The sequence below is a fragment of the Lygodium microphyllum genome, chromosome 10 (assembly GCF_053477565.2).
Source record: "Lygodium microphyllum isolate KBCC chromosome 10, Lygodium_microphyllum_v1.1.10, whole genome shotgun sequence".
In the NCBI taxonomy this organism is placed as follows: domain Eukaryota; kingdom Viridiplantae; phylum Streptophyta; class Polypodiopsida; order Schizaeales; family Lygodiaceae; genus Lygodium; species Lygodium microphyllum.
The window spans coordinates 89,116,580-89,133,668 of record NC_141144.1 but is presented as its reverse complement, the minus strand read 5'-3'; positions in this window follow the sequence as shown (position 1 = coordinate 89,133,668).

Below are 17,089 nucleotides of genomic sequence, written 5' to 3'. Positions count from 1 at the left end.
ATTTATATAGGGAGGTGACATCTCATCCCAACAAGGAATGCACCTATTGTGGACAGTTAGAAGAGTTCATGGGAGTGCGATGGGAATAGAGTGCTTGAGCCAGTCCACCACTTAGAAGGCATGACTTAGTCTATACCATCAATACCAAAGGAGACATGCAGCCTTTGGGAGCTTCCTCCAATCTTGGAGTTTGAGATGGAGGCAATGATTGATGCACTGATGCCCATATGGGTGGAGCAATGTGAGTGTGACCGAGTTGTTCAGACACATTCTATGTATGCTTTGTTGATTTTTTTTGGCACAATTATAAAAAATACTTGTCCTTTTTCAAGATTTTTTAGGATTTTTTTCAAGTTGCTAAAGTATCACATATTACCATTTTAAAATACCATGCTTGAGTCTTGTAATAATGCATGACACGTTTTACAAAAGCTTGGTATAGACTACAATAGCATCCATGCATGTGTCAATGATTGCGTGCTATTTTGAGGAGAGTACAGGACAATGGAGACATGTCCAAAGTGTGGTGCTCACAGATATCAATAGGACTTGCAAGGGCAAACCATCCCTCAGAAAGCTCTTAGATACTTTCCACTTATCCTGTTTATATGTCATATGTTTCGTACGTAGGCTATGGCAAGATTGACAACGTGGCATGTGTAGAATACATCCACAAATGGAGTCTAATGAGTATTAGTAGATTCTCATGCGCATGGAGCCACATTGAATCTACCTTTCTAGGCTTTGCTTGAGTGAGGGAATATTTGGCTCTGTCTTGCTATGGATGGCATGAACCTATTTGGTCTACGCTCAACTTCTTACAATGTGTGGTCTATAATCCTTACTAACTATAATATCCCACCATGGCTTTCTACGAAGAAAGGACACTTGATCCTTAGCTTGCTCGTTCTTGGGCACTACAAAGTCAAGAATATGGACGTCTATCTCTATACATTAGTTGATAAGCTTAAGATTTTGTGGGAGGAGGGGGTTGCCATGGAAGATATGAGCAAGCGCGATGGTCGACGATCTACCAATATATGAACCATTCTCATGTGGAACATGCATGACTTTTCAAAATTCGGGGAGTGCTCAAGTAAGTAGGTGTTTGTTCTCGTTGGTGATATCTAACATAGCTCGTTCAAGTTTGTGTTGACTAAATAGGAATGTTGGGACAAGTCTAGTTACCTTAGGTTATCATGCATGTCCATTGGGTGGGCCAAAATTAGACTCCCAAAGGTCATGAACCATGAAGAAGATGGTATATCAAGGCCGATTTCTTGTTGGCGGGTCATGAATTGAGGGAAAGTTCTCTTGAAGAACGACCTCTAGCACGCATGAATGTTGAAAGGTGGTACGAGTTGAAAATGGTTCACACCAAGGCACATCCAAATGAAATGTGACGATTCTCGATTTTCTACAAGTTGCCATATTAGACCCACTTACAGATCAACCACTTGTTGGATCCCATGTCCATTTTCAAAAATGTGGGCAAATAACTATGGGACCACATTACAAGAAAGAAAGACATTGTGAAGGGGCACAAATGGATTTGAACGAGGTAGGAAAGATGGAGGCGCTCTGGCCACAGTCAAGTGCGGATGGTCGCTTGCAACTACCTTGTGTACCTTGGGTTCACTCCACTAAAGAAGAGTTCATTTGTGAAGCAAATTATCACGTCTATTTGCACCTTGACAAGTATGATGTGTTCCCTCATATCCACTTTTTCTAATGATGACCAAGTATCAGGGCTAAAATCCCATGATCGACATAAGATATATTAGGTTTATACTGGCCTCTCGATTGTAAGTAGCATGGGTATTTTGCTATTTAGTGTCTAGTTGGTGCTTGTAATGTTTCTTCACTTGTGGTAGTTTGTACTACCGATTGTGATCGTGGGATGCCTCACTCCAAAAATACATGGTTCGATCTACAAGTTGTTGATTTTAGTGCAATGGATCTCATAGAAGGAGATCAAGACATCCTCTAATGAATCCGCAAGGTGAGTAGCTATGGAGATAGTTTACCTATTTGAGAAGTACCTGCTCACTAGCATACTTACGATACAAATCCACCTCCTAGTGCATTTCGTAGATGAAGTGGAGATTGCGAGACCTGTCCATACGTGCTGGATGCTCTTCTTGGAGCACTTCTTGAAAAATCTGAAAGGCTTTGTGCAACAAAGAGCTCGATCAGAAGATAGCATGGTTGAAGGTTGGCTGGTGTCGGAGGCGTTAGTGCATATTTCATAGTGGCTACAAATGGTGGATTGAGACAACAGTATGTTATGGTCGCACTAAAGGACGATGATAGACCTGACCGGAGATGTGGTGGTTGGAAATGGGATTGAAAAAATGATGGATGCTACAATGGAGGAGAAAGTGACTCGTTTTTGTATGTTGTACCTTGCATTCAGGGAGATGTGGCTCACTAGGTACGAGCAAGCCACGAAAGATTAGGAAGAAGCGACATCAAAATCTTGACGTAGTACATGCCATCAACCAATTCAATATCCTAAGGACATGGAGGAGATGCCGCAATTTATGTCAATGCGATGGTGACATGGAGCTTTGATTTTGTAGCTTCTCATGAATGGGTGGTCTCTACTGAGGAGTGGAAATTCTCAAGGGGATGTAGTCCAAAGGTAACCACATGTTTTATAAGCTGTCATATCAAGATTTTATATGTGACAACTAACCTAAACATTTCAATGTACAATACAAAATATATATGGTGTGGGGTGGTCATGTAGGTGACATTTTGCATTGAGCGCATCCACAAAATGTTCTCCACAACGGATTGTGGTGTCATGGCAAAGTTCAAGCAAGAGAGCTGATGGCAAGCCACATATCCAAATGCCATTATAGATGAGATTTGAGTATATTGGAGACTTGCAAAGTGTTATCTTAGTGGATTATCGTAGCTTCTCCATGATCATATTCAATGTGCAATGGTTCAAAGTGGTACTGGAAGGAGTCGGGATAAATATTCGACAAGGTCCATCTAGATTTCTCAAAATAGCTTCCAAGAAAAGATGGATGGTTTTGAGTGACACATTTGTCTTGCTAGCCCATTGTAAACAGCTGCATGAACTATTTTTTAAAAAAATTTCATGACATAGATATGTCACAAATGTTTAATCTCTCTTATTGTGATTTTGAACATGTAATTTTCTATCCAAACCCCCAACAACCTCGATGACGGTATATTCTACCTTGAGCTCCTCGAAGTGCGAGAGTGTATGATAAATGCAATGTTCCTAGCATAGATGAGGAGAGTATACAGATGGAGGGGTCAATATTACAAGGGGTTGAGGTAAAAAATGGTTGGAGCATGTAGAGGAGGCAAATTTGGGTAATGATGATGGAAATACAGCAGGCCAGGAATTCTTTGAAAATGAGGTGGACTCATTCTTTTGTGGTGACCTATCTATTGACCTTCTGGTGTATACAAAGTTGTGCCAGGAGACATGGGACCATAGGCTATGTCATACTTGTAGCATCCCCATACTCAATTCATTGATGAATCACTTATAAGGGTACTCTAGAATATGCTTAAGCAACATCAATTTTTTTAAAGTTGTATTACGATGCTTTGCTTGAATCTTTATATTGACTATGTTAACATCATTTTCTATATGGTGCAGGTGACCTTTGATGATATTTGGAGAGCAGGATGAGTCAAGGGATGAGCAACAAGGAGTTATATGAGATATTCACACGTATGTCTCCAGTTCAGATGGCCCGATTTAGAGATATGGAGGACCAAGAGGTGTCTCGAACACTATCAGGCCATTTCCTTAGATCTACTTCAACACACTCTGATGTTTTGATTTCTAGTAGATGAGGTCAATGCTCCAAGAGACTAGGCCCAGGTGGAGGGAGTGGTTCTTGGGGGTGCTGTAGAGATGTGGATGATGTGAGCCTGCGGTCCGCAGCTCAAGATACAGGTGCTACTCCTCGCTCTCCTACAAGTTTGAGAGAGGGTGGCTTAGATGTGTATTGTGAAGGCACCGATGTAGTATCTCCATCTCAACGTTCTAGTAGAGGTGTATTACTTGTAGGGTTTGTCACACTTGTGGGGACATCTACTCCAGTGAGTCCATCAGCCATCCTCCACAGGTGGCACCCCTATGGCTATATCAGATGTATAGGGGTCTCCCGGTTATTCCTATGAGCGTGGTCCTAAGTGGGAGAGAACACACCTTAAATATAACCTAGAGGAGTATGGATACCTCACATAGATGATAGGACAGGAGCCATGATCATGAATGATGAGGGGAGGAGTGTGATGTCTCACATGAGAGAGTTGTGCCAACAAGTATTTTGGCACAATGTCTTGGACCATTGGAAGAATATATCTGAGGGGAGCAAGGACTGCATAGTATCATCTTTGCACAAGGAGTTTCCAATGCCTACCGCAGTAGAGAAGTTTTCTACTAGGTGGATGATGGAGTGCATGCGTGCGTACATGTCTTACAGGTGATTGGATGCATGCAAGGCACTCAAGAGTGCCGCGTCAAAGCCCGAGTGGTTAGATGTAGATGATTGACAGAGACTCAGGAGGAGGCTACAAATTCTCCAGGACGTTGGTGACAACAGCGTGAGGCAGCAAGGGCATGATTGCAGGCACGGATGGTCCATCATCTTGGGAGTGGTAGCGATAAGACTTAACTGGAGGACTTTGTAAGTTTTTCTTTTTTTCTTCTCTCTTTCTTATTTGCAATATCTCTTGTACTGAAAATTGTGTTTCTAATAGTTGTATTCCATTTTTTTATAGCAGTTCATTACAAACCAAGATCCCATTGGTTTGGAGACTCGATATGCAGAGAGACACAATCTCACTGCATTGATTGATAGAATGTATGCACAGGGAGGCCTAGTAAGTCAATCATCTTTCTTGTCTCTAGTTACTATTTTTATTAAAATGCATTATGTATGATGAACTGATGTGTAGTTACTTTTTTTGTAGAGTTTGTTCGATGCTCCTTTGCATCGAGATGAGCTCTCAGATGGCGATGATGTGTAGCTCATGCTTGGATTGGTGGAGTGCACATTCTCTTCTTTTTTGTTAATGTGATTTATGCATCTTCTATGTACTATGTTGTTATCATCCTTTGTATCTTGCAATAATTCCATGAGTTTTCATTAGTCATTTTGTACTTATTCTATATATCACTCGTGTGGGTTCAAGTATATTTTGTGCTTATCTTGATGACCATTGTGCACTTAATATATAATCCATTTGTAGAATATAAATATAGTACAAGATGCCTTGCCACAAATTTTTTTCTCTATAACTATTGCTATTAACATCGCAAATTTACTACATGCATCGCTTTTAGCACAATATGCATCGCAAACTGTCGCTAATTGCATCGATCTTTTTGTCGCTATTTATGTCACAAAACTGAAAAGAAATTGCGATGCTAATAGCGACACAAATACTGATGCAAATAGCGATGGTTTTATGGAGATGCTAATACCGACGCATTTAGCAATAATGGGGGCAATTTTTTTAAGGATCATTTTCGTCCCTTTAAACGTGGATATGAGGCCTATATCTTGTAGTGTCAGGCTGTAAGATTAGAGAAAGATCTAGAAGGTCGACAATGTCTTTTGGTATTAAGGGTGTAGTTAGGGGAGTTCCATCTAATGGGTTTATTAGCTCAGGTGCTCCCTCTATTTTATGGCCATGAATTTTTCTTATTGCTCATAGTAGATGCATTGCTTAGGATAGACCAATACCTCTTTATAGACATTTTTAAGGGACATTTAATATTATTTTAATTTTATTTTAATTAGATTTTGAGTTCAAAGCATGATTGGTACACATTTTGCTCACTATAAGCTCAAAGTCCAAGACCACTTGATAACTGCTTTTTGGTTGAAACTCAATGAGGCATTGCACATGGTCTATAGAAAAGTGATGTTCTCATTGAATCACAAGCTCGTACTAAGTCCAAGGACATGGGACACACTGACTTAGTTATGTCTCTCAATCTCAAACATCGCCACCCTCATTATTATGCAATAGAAAATACACATCTCCCTCTCAATTCATCACTTCCTCTCTTTCTCCCTCTCTCTCCCTCCCTCTCTTTTTTTATTTAGTTCTCTTTTCGCTATTCATATCTATCTAAATATAGTCCTTTCTCACTCTCTTTCTCTCTCCCTCTTTCATCTCTCTCTATCCTTCTTGTATTATGACTCCATAATCATAATAAACCACATAGCCAATCAAACTAAATAAAGATAGATATGGAAAAAATAATAAAGAAGAGAAATCGATATAATATCTTATCAAGTCTATAAAGTAGGAACAAGGGAACATCATAAGGTGCACTCTAATATGGACCTCAAACCTCTTGACCACCCTTGAGATTATATCATGTACACGATAGGGGATCCCACTCTCACTCTTACTATCAATCATAATCACAATCACAATCACAATCTCAAATTTCTAGATGATGATGATGAAGAAGAATTCCCTTGATGAGCTATCTTCTATATAAATCCATGAATTTCTTGAGAACCATAGTATCAATTGTACAAGTCTTTTTGCACCAATCTCTAACATATCAAAGTAGGTGTATATACATGAGTGTTTGTCTTTCTCTCCCTCCTCTCTCTCTTTTTCTCCCTCCCTCTCTTCATTTTTTTCTCTCACTCCTCTCTCTCTCTCTCTTTGTTTCTCTCCCTTCCTTCTTCTCTTTATTTCTCTCTTCCCCCCTCTCTCCCCCCCTCTCTCTCTCTCAATGCATCTCTTCACAAATAAAAAAGATAGAGAGAAGAGAAAAAAATAGAAAAATAAAGAGAGGAGAGACAATGTACCTACCTTAAAGGCTCAAAGAAGAACCCCTTCGCCTTCATGGCTTCCCTTCCCTTTCTCTTTCACACCCCTCTCATCTTTCTTTCTGTGAATGACGATAGGGGGCACCTGCAGTAGCAGCGGGCTCTCTGTCTCTCTCTCTCTCAACTTTGAGAGCTCTCTTACTTTCTATTTTGTTCTCTTTTGCTCATTTTCTCTCAAAATTTCACGCTCGAATTTTTGTTGATTTTTTTAATCTTAATGCACGATTGCTATTATCATTCTATTTTGGACGCAAATAGTGATGCGATTATAGTGTTAATTCATATCAATAGAAAAAATGATCGGTATGTTTTCATTTCCTTGTAGTGTTTGATGTACAATATTTAAGCATAATAGTGAACTTCTCATGATATTATAAAACCAAAATAGAAGAGTTTTTTATCTACTCTACACATGTTTAGTTGGGCCAAATTATACTAAAGACAAAGAATGTGATATATATTGAGAATCTATTCAGGCATGTTGATGGGTTACTTCAAAAGCCAAATATATCCATTAGTAAGCTAGAAGTTATATTTTTAACTTGGTTATAATTGAGAGTCAAGCCGATGTTGGAGGGGTTTTTGTCAAAAGGTCAATTCTACCAAGGATCAGAGGTAGAAGGAAGTAGAGATAGGATATAGAAGAGAAGATAAAGAATACACAAGAGGTAAACACAATAATGACAAAGCACAATGAATCAAATCAATATGTATTAACAGAACCTCAAATCTTTTGTCTGGCACTACTCAAAATCACTCTCTAGGTATTAGATCTCCTGGAGCTCCCTCGTAAAACAAAAACGTGGATCTGAAATAACAGCTCCTTCTTTGTTGCTCCAAACCCAAATCTGATGGCTCTGTTGGCTTCCGAAGGGAGGTAGAACTCCATGACACCTGGTCAAGGATCTTTTAGATCACTTCTTCTTCTTCTTCTTCTTCTAGTTCAAAGTGTAGTTTTCAACCTATCAACAACGATCGTGACACGCACGATTTTGTCGATCCTTTTTTTTAAAAAAAATCTCATAACTAGCTAAAAAAGTAATTTAATTTTTGCATGCCATCCTAATCTAGAAGCTTTTCTAACTTTTTGGGATTTTTACAATAAATAATATCAAAAGTAGGTAAAATTTATCCAAAAATCTAGTACGTTTGGATAATCCATGCAATGGACACTAGCACTAATGACTCACATCACATTGACTTTCTACAATAATAAGAAAGTCGGATGATGATGCACTCTAGAGTTTTGCACACCATGTCCGCATAGTGACACGACATCCACCCCCTCTAAATCTGCACATCCTTAGGTATGTGCCAAAATCCTAGTTGTCACTAGATTTTGAGTCCTCCTCATCCTCTACAACCATATCCTTTGCTTCTTCATCTTCCATATCTTCCTGGCTAGCCCATGTATCATGGCCACTATTTTCTTCCAATTCTGGCAACTCATAGGTAGTAGCTTCCCACCTCTTGAATAATTTGATTCTTTTCATTGCTATCGAAAGTTTTATGTCTATCCCATCTAGCTCATTTTATGCGTAAGTAGCATTATCAAACACCTACCTTACCACATAGGGTCCACACATATGACTAACAATCAAAACCTCTTCAATTCCAAAGACCACAGACTTTTGTCTAGAAAGAGTTAAATGCACCTCTTCTAAACATGTACTCTCACAATACACAATATGGTCTGCAACAAACTGTCTGCATCCATGAGCATCCATCTCTTCATTATTTTCATCCACTGCACACCCTTTGATTGGAGCATCATCCAACAAGGGCATTTTCAATTGTGGTATAAAATCTCTGAGTACCCTATTCATAGCATTTGTCATGTGTGCCACTGAGTTTGTTGCACCATGTGGGAGAGTACACATCCATACTAACCCCAAGGGAGTCTTCATGGTTGTGATATCCTTGCTTTCAATCGCAAGCTGAAAATGATCATACCCATAGTAAAGATCATCCAAAGAATAGATCGCTCTACTTGCAAAAGCCTTCACAAATTCATCAACCACAGGACTTGCACCTACATTTCTTATGGTCACTTTATTAACCAGTTGCATGTCTTGAATAAATCTCAAAGTCCCATTCTCTTTGGGCACAGTAAACCAACGATTTGAGTATGAAGCTGAAGAGGGCTCCAAGATCTTCATGCAAATCTTTTCATTTATCAAATCCATCAGCTTTGGTAAGTAATCTTTAGGCACTGGAATAGGCCTCAAGTTCCATGGTATATATGGCACAGTAAATATTACCATAGGAGAGACAACATTTGGGATTCACACAACCTGTTTTACTTGGCTGAAATGCAAATCCATTTTCATGCCTAGTCAAAATTCACATAAAATAGTCTCTCTCAATAGGCAAAAGAAACCCTTCTGCACCAACTTTCAATTCCTGTAATGTTTCAGATGTAAAACGTTGACCTATATCTTTAGGATCTCGTAAGCTTGGCTACCTTAACACTTTTTCATATAAACCCTCACTTTCTGGTGGAAGTGGCAAAGCAATTGATTTCACATTTTTGTCAACTTTATCTCCACGAGTGCTTCAGCCCATTGTAATCCTTCCTGCTGAGCAAACAATGCTATAACATCATAGATGTCCAAAGAACATACTGACAACACTATGTTTTCAGCCTCATTTTCTGCATGTATAGTTGTTGAAATTTCAACCATAGTGTCATTAATATTGAGCCCATAAAAGATGCCTAAAATGCCCTCATTTTCAGCTAACAATCCCAGTGCTCTCAGTTCCTTAGTACCTTGTTTCATATATATGTGTTCAGCCTTGCACATAGCTTCCATAGGCTTAAGCCAAAATGAATTGTTTGTTGTAAACTAAGAATAGCCAATAGTAAATACATGCTTCATTCCATCAAGAGGCGAGTACATCCTCTGAACATCACTACTATATCCCCACATTACAACAATGCTTAATGAAAATCTAGGTCTTTGAATTGCCTTTCTTTTAGAGCCAAAGGAGACTCTCAAAGCGTATACACAAATAGTAACAAATTAGACTACTTTCCTTCCATCCTTGCTTCTAACTCTTGCATAAGCAGAACCATCATCAAGCACCTTTGTTTTCATACGCACTCCTATAATATAGGGCTGTCCCAAAATCACTGCATATGAGGAATTATCTTGCACAAAGAAGTGTCGCTCTTCTTGTACATCACCAATCATCACTTTCACATAGGACATGCAACATAAAGATCTCCCAAAGAATTATTTGTAGCCCTCATATGCTAATCATGATCAGTGTCCATAGGACTTGTACCATTTTCATAAAATCCACACTAAATGGCATTTGTTTGAGACCCATGGTCAAGTAAAGCAACACAAGGAGTTTCACATTTCCCTATTTTCACTACTGTTTCAGTGGTAGCCTGGCCCAATGATTTCTTGTGTAGTGACTTCGAGGAATAAATCCTAGAGTCTCTTCCCCATATTGTTGTATCTGCCTTACTCCACCATGCATATTGCTAAAATACAATGCATTTTCAGCCACTTTCTTCTCTTTTCCACAAGCTGTCCAACTGATTAGTAGCATCCTTCATAGATAATCCAGTACTTACTTCATGCTCGTATTCAGTCCAAATACCCAACAAACTAGTTTGCTCTTCAAATTGTAGCAATGCACTAGTGGTATCACCAAGAAACTGACTCTTCCTCTTAATTATATCAATGATCTCATCATGAAATTCTCACTTGGCAATGCCAAGCATCTCTCCCAATGTGAATTCCACCAGACTGTTTAAGATCCATTCTTCAAGAACCTTCTTAAGATCTGTGGCTGTCTCAATGTCAGACTGCAACTTATACCTTGGTTACTTGCTCTTGTTTTTGCCCTCTTGTTTGCTATCCTGTTTTTTCTCCTGACTAACCTCTTCCATAACATGCTCAAGAGGTGGCTAATTTGTAGCTTCAGGCTGATCCACACCTCTTCTTGTCACTCTTTAAGATATCCCTGCATTATCTTCATCTCTCTTTCGTTTCTCTTCCACAAGTACATCCGTGTCTTGTACCTTTGCTAAATATGCATACACTGAATATGCATTTGTAACCGGTGATTCCCAACTAGTTATGCCTCAAATGTCTTGCCCTACATGAGACATTTCATGATCAGTAACCTTTCTCTTTTCAGCTACATGTAAAGCATGTGTCCACATTTCAGCATTTAGACTTGGCCATGCATTCTATCCAATTGTAGACCAAAAGTAGAAGCATGTACCACTGCATAAGCATTTTGAACATCCAAGTCTTCAAACAACTTATTCATACCTCCCTTTCCAAAATTCAAAGCAAGAGGAAATCCCATTTCTTGTGCATGGATCTTGCCATCTTTCCAAAAGATGAAGGATCATGCCAAGGCCTCCTGATAGGTAGCACAATCCTTTCTCTCATGCTACAAACTATCACACCACATACATATTCTCTGTGGCTTAGGGGTTGCTGCCTATCTCCTTTTCTCTTGTGGCTTAGGGGTTGCAACCTTTAATTGAAGATTCTACATGGATTTGACCAATTCATCTAAGACATCTTCCACAACAAAGGAAACAATAGAAAGTATAGCCATAGGGTTAGCCACAGAAGCGTGTGGCTTACTGGATACTTCAATTATTTTTCCCGTAATAGTGGGCAAGCTAGAGACATGCAATCTTTCTCTTCTTCTATGATTTTTCACAAGTGCAATTATAGCTTCCTTGACATGTCTCCACTCTATTTTTAAACTTAGTCTCTGTAGTCTGATCCTCTAGCAAATCATCAAGCTTCTCTTGAAGCTCAGGATCAGCTACATGTAGAAACAATTCAATTTTGTGACTTGCAAGAGCTTGTTATTCTGCAAGATTCAACTACTCAAATCAACTTTCAAATTCTCTTAACAATTTTGTAGCCACACAACCCTTATTAGGTTGTAAAACCCACTCCTGAAAAGTCTTGCATGTAATCAAACTGGTATCTTCAATGTAAAATTCTTCCCTGAGTGTCTTCTTGAAAGCTACCCAGTCAGCATCCTACATGTATAATTCAGTAATCTGTGCTTTCAGTTCATTTACAATAACACGTATGAAATACCAACTCCATGCAAGTTGAGCCACTCCAAAGAATTCTATCTTTTGAACATAGGTATGTACATATGCAGATACATTTCTGCCATTGAGTAACTTCATCTCACACTCAACTACTTACAAAGCATTCATCACAACACTTTTAGTTTGAGCAGAAACTTGCATCACATGTTGTTGTTGTACCTACATAAGCATATTCATATTTTGCACCAACTGTTGCGAAACATCACTAGAGATTATGTTTGAAGGTTCTCCCATCTTGTCTTTCTTTATTCTGATGATATTTCACGTTAGGTTCACCAATGTTGGAGGGTTTTTTGTTGAAAGCTCATATCCACCGAGGATCAGAGCTAGAAGGAAGTAGAGATAGGAGATGGAAGCGAAGAAAAAGAATACATAAGTGGTAATGTAACGTGCCCGCTCCTCAATTCGCGGGATACGTCTAGCAGCCCATCGAGAGATATATCTAGAAGATGCCACTCGGCACTCCCAACGAATGAAACAGGGTTTGCCAACTAGGGTCTCTTGAGTCTACTCCGCAACGGAACTTATCCTGTCGTTTCCCACTAGGGTCGACCTGAAGTCTGGGTTCCTTGTAATCGGGTCTTCCTAACAGCCTTCTAGCATCGGTTTACAACTACTCCGCTTTGGGCAAATACAACTGGACCAAAGCAAACTCATACCACACTTGGTTCAAAGAGAATGGGAAATGAGAGCGATGCATCACTCAACCTCTCTACCTGTAGGGCATAGTCCCATTCCGGTCCCCTAAAATGGTATGAATCAGGGTTCTAACCAACATTGTCCAAGGTCATCGTCCAACTTTTCCTAACATTTCTCGTTAACATTTCCTTTGAGGAAAGCTCTTGGCTAACCAAGACCACCCTTCCATAGGATAGACCCATTGGTCACATCCACCACGCTTCCCTCGGGGGTTTTTTTAGTTATCTAATTACCTACCACATTATGTTTGACAGATAAAAGCAGCTTTAAAGCTTCTGCCCGTAGACTAGTATGCAGGCCTCGAGATCCAATCTCGAGTCACGTTAGCCTCTTGTGCAGGACCCGGAAGGCAAGGGATTTACGGCTAGAGCCCCCCCTGGCACCCAAGCATCCTCCTGCTCCAAGTAGAGCTCAACGGAAAGACCTCTCCCGGCGGGTTTGGTCCACATTCCCGGCGCGGTCAACAACCCCCTTGGTTAGGGTCACGCAGGCAATCGGGGGTAAGTGAAACTGCCTCTCCCTTCAGGCCTTCAACCTGAAGTATAGGTATTCACTTAATTTGTAATTCATAATTCAAATAGTGCTCTAAAATCTCTAGCAAGCACAAACATTTTCATTAATCGACTGTGTTGTTTGGCAAACTGCTAAGGAATTATTCTTTCCTTTTGAGTGTATCAACACTCATTTCCAAGGTGTCTTGCAACTTGGCGAGATCCTTTATATTCCGGGTTAGGGCATACCTTATTAACCCAACTTGGTCAACCCTAAAGTTCATTAGATACTTTAGTTTTTGGTTTATAACTTTCCTTATTTAGAAGGATATCCAAGAATACGTCCTTTTGCAAGATAACTTGCGTAAGGATCTGCCATCCTTGTTGAGGGTATTTACCCTTTCTCCTTGTGAATCAATCACAAGACTAAATGACTTCATACTTGCTGCGCAAGTCCTGCGATAAAATAATCCGTTTTAGATTCTTTAAGCTGACGTATGTCGGACCTAGGGTCTCTTTTTAAGAACCTCAGGGGCAACCCTAGTTCTTTTACCTTTACGAAATTAATTTACCCTACAATCAAGGAAGGTAGTCAAGTGCTTAAGGTATAAACATTTCTTTGGTCTTTAAATCATTCCCAAGGCATATTTTGCAGCATGGTATTTCTAAATTTAGATTGATTTGGTTATCTTTTGGAAGGAAATATTGATCACCTCAGCACGATTTGTTATCCTTGTGACAATTGATTTTTCAGTCCTAAACTTTATTGCTTTGTGGTAGGTAAATTCAATTTAATCTTCCTTTTTCCTTGCAAATAAAAATTATGCCAATTAACATTCTTTTCCTTGCCAAGATATGCAATAGCAATGATAACTTCCTAGTAATTTGAGCAACGTAAAAAAAACCTTTCATGAATTTCATCATGACTCGTTGCAAAAAGAATAGGGTTAATGGTGCAAGATGCAGCTTTTATACCTTCAGGAATTTAACTGAAATATACTACTATAGTAAGTAGATAATCTTATTCATAATTCGTTATAAATGCATGATGCTATTCGAAGGAAACTACGTTCTATACATTATCATTTGTTCAATTAAACTGAACTCCTTCATTGTAAATAACTCGGAAAAAATATATCCTATCCTTAAAAATTTATCTTTACATGATTTGACTTAAAACCCGATATAAAACCAAGAAGGAAAAACTTGGCTTTGGGGTGAGATATCCACATGTATACCGGGAGATGACCCTCCCGCAGCTACTCCTTGAACTTTCTTGGGCAGCATCACAGTTCGAACGTAAAGGTAGCTTTTACTCTTTCTTTTGAATTTCCACCGTCTCCCTCTCGAGGCAAGAAGTCGTTCAAAAAGTTGACCATGAGAAGGGATAATAAGACCTCTAAAATCTTAGCTTCTTCGAAGAGGGAAAAGGGTTTATAAAGCTTAAGAGAAAAAGGATCTCTAGGATATAATCACGGTGGAAAAAGTTATGTGTGAATGTGGCTTCACAACATCTATGAAAGCCCTTGGGAGATCTTTGGCACTGGCGTGAAAGGACTTAGAGTTTTTTTTTCAAACCCAAAGGAAAAATTGAAAGATAATATAAGGGTTTACAGTATGGGGGAAAAGGCGTGTAAGTAGAAAGGGGACACGGGGTTTTTAAAAAAATCTTAGGGGTGTATGAAGTGAAGAAATATGAGGCTTAAAACATGGGGTTTCAAAGAAAGATGGGACTTATGGTTTTTGAGGTCAAGGGAATTTGGGCTAGGGTAGCTTTTGAGGGATTCTAGGGGGGCAAAGGGTTTCTAAAGGTTAGAATTGGGAGGGAATGAAAAGGGTAAGGAAGGGTATAGGAAGGGAAACTTGAGGGTTTTAAAAACCCAGGGGAGGGAGAATGAAAAAGCACAGGAAGGGATATGAGGGGGTTAATGGGGGCTTGATTAGCCCCCCCTTAGGAAGCTTCTACAAGGAAGCTTCCTTTATCACGTGGGAGGAGGGGGGAAAATCTGGCAGGGGGGAAATGGGAAGTATGATGGTGGCCGACAGTGGCGATGTGGGGAGGGAAGCTGGAGGTGATAGGCGGCAGCAGCGGGGGCTGGTGGCGGCAGCATTAGGCGGCAGCAATCGAGCAAGGCGACGTCATATATTCTTCTCCTCTTCCTCCCCTTCAACTGTGCGGCCCTCCCTCTTTAAATAGGGGAGGGGAGGGAATCCTCCCCCCCTGCCTGTCAGCTCGCATGGGCGAAGGAGCCAAGCAAGCTCCAGCGAGGAGCTTGCGGGCTCCTCCATTCCTCCTCTCACGCTCCAGCTCGACACGCCGTCGTGAAGGTGAAATTTTTTTTCTTTTATATATTTAATATATTACATGTACCCCACAGCAAAATGGGGTTGCAGAAAGGAAAAATAGGCATATTGCAGAAGTTGCATGTGCCTTGATGGCTGAAAAGAATATGCCTAAGCATTTTTTGTCTGAGGCTGTTCATACTGCTGTGTATACTATGAACAAAACTCCCACAGCTGCAGTTCATGGTATGACCCCCAAATAATGTTTTACAGGTAAGAAGCCTGATGTCTCACACTTGAAAGTATTTGGCTATATTGCATATGTTCATGTGCCAGATGAGTTGCGGAAGAAACTGGATCCAAAGGCTAAAAAGTGTGCCTTTATTGGATACTCTTTAGAGCAAAAAGGGTATCGTTGTTATAACCCTGTCACATTTAAGTTCAGAGTGAGTAGGGATGTCATGTTTGAAGAAATGAGCAGTTGGTATGCATTTGGTGGTGATGCATTGGATGATGATGATGATGATGATGATCATGACACTCATGTGCACGCTGAAAAGCAAGAGTCACGAACTCTTAGTGGACCAGAGACATCATCTGGTAGTCCTTGGTCTGGGAGACTAAGGAGTAGCTCTACATCTTTAGGTGCATCTAGTAGCACTACAAGTAAAGACAAAGGAAAGAATAAAGTGTCAGATGGCATTGATGTAGTCCTTGATGGAGACTCCAGTGGCTCAGAGAGCTTGGATGATGAGCTTGGCATTCCTTGAGTGAGGACTCCAGGTGTGCAGAGAGCACATGTCAGTGCAAAGAATCCATTGAGTGATCCAGTGGTACGCAGGTCTAGCAGGGTGAGATACCCTGTTAAGAGATTTGGTTTTGAAGGTTATGCAGCTCACCATTCTACTTATATGGTGAAAGTGATTGAGGATGTTGAGCCCACATGTTTTGAGGAGGCTGTTGGTCATGCTCATTGGGATGCAACAATGGATGAGGAGATGGCTGCATTAGATGCCAATAAGACTTGGGATCTAGTATCATTGCCGAAGGGCAAGAAAACTATTGGATGTAAGTGGGTATATAAGATTAAGCACAATGCAGATGGTTCTATTAGTAGGTACAAAGCTAGGCTGGTTGCAAAAGGCTATGCCCAGACATATGGCATAGATTATGAAGAAACCTTCAGTCCAGTTGCTAGGATGGCAATTGTCAGATGTGTGATTGCTTTGGCAGCAACAAAAGGTTGGAGGTTGCAGCAAATGGATATGAAGAATGTCTTCTTGCATGGTGATTTGCAGGAAGAAGTGTAAATGGATCAGCTAGCAGGTTATGAAGATTTAGAGCATCCCATGTATGTGTGCAGGTTGAAGAAGGCGCTCTATGGGCTCAAGCAAGCACCTAGAGCATGGTATGACAAGATCAGAGAGTATCTTGTCAATATTGGCTTTTATGTTTCTGATGTTGATCACTCACTTTATGTGAGAAAGGGAGATGCAGGTTTGGTCATCATAGTCATCTATGTGGATGACTTGATTATTACAGGTGATAGTGATAGTGGGATTGCTGAAGTCAAGGAATTTGTAAAGAAGAAGTTTGAGATGAAGGATTTAGGTGAGCTAAGGTACTTCCTTGGCATTGAGGTGATCAGATGTGAT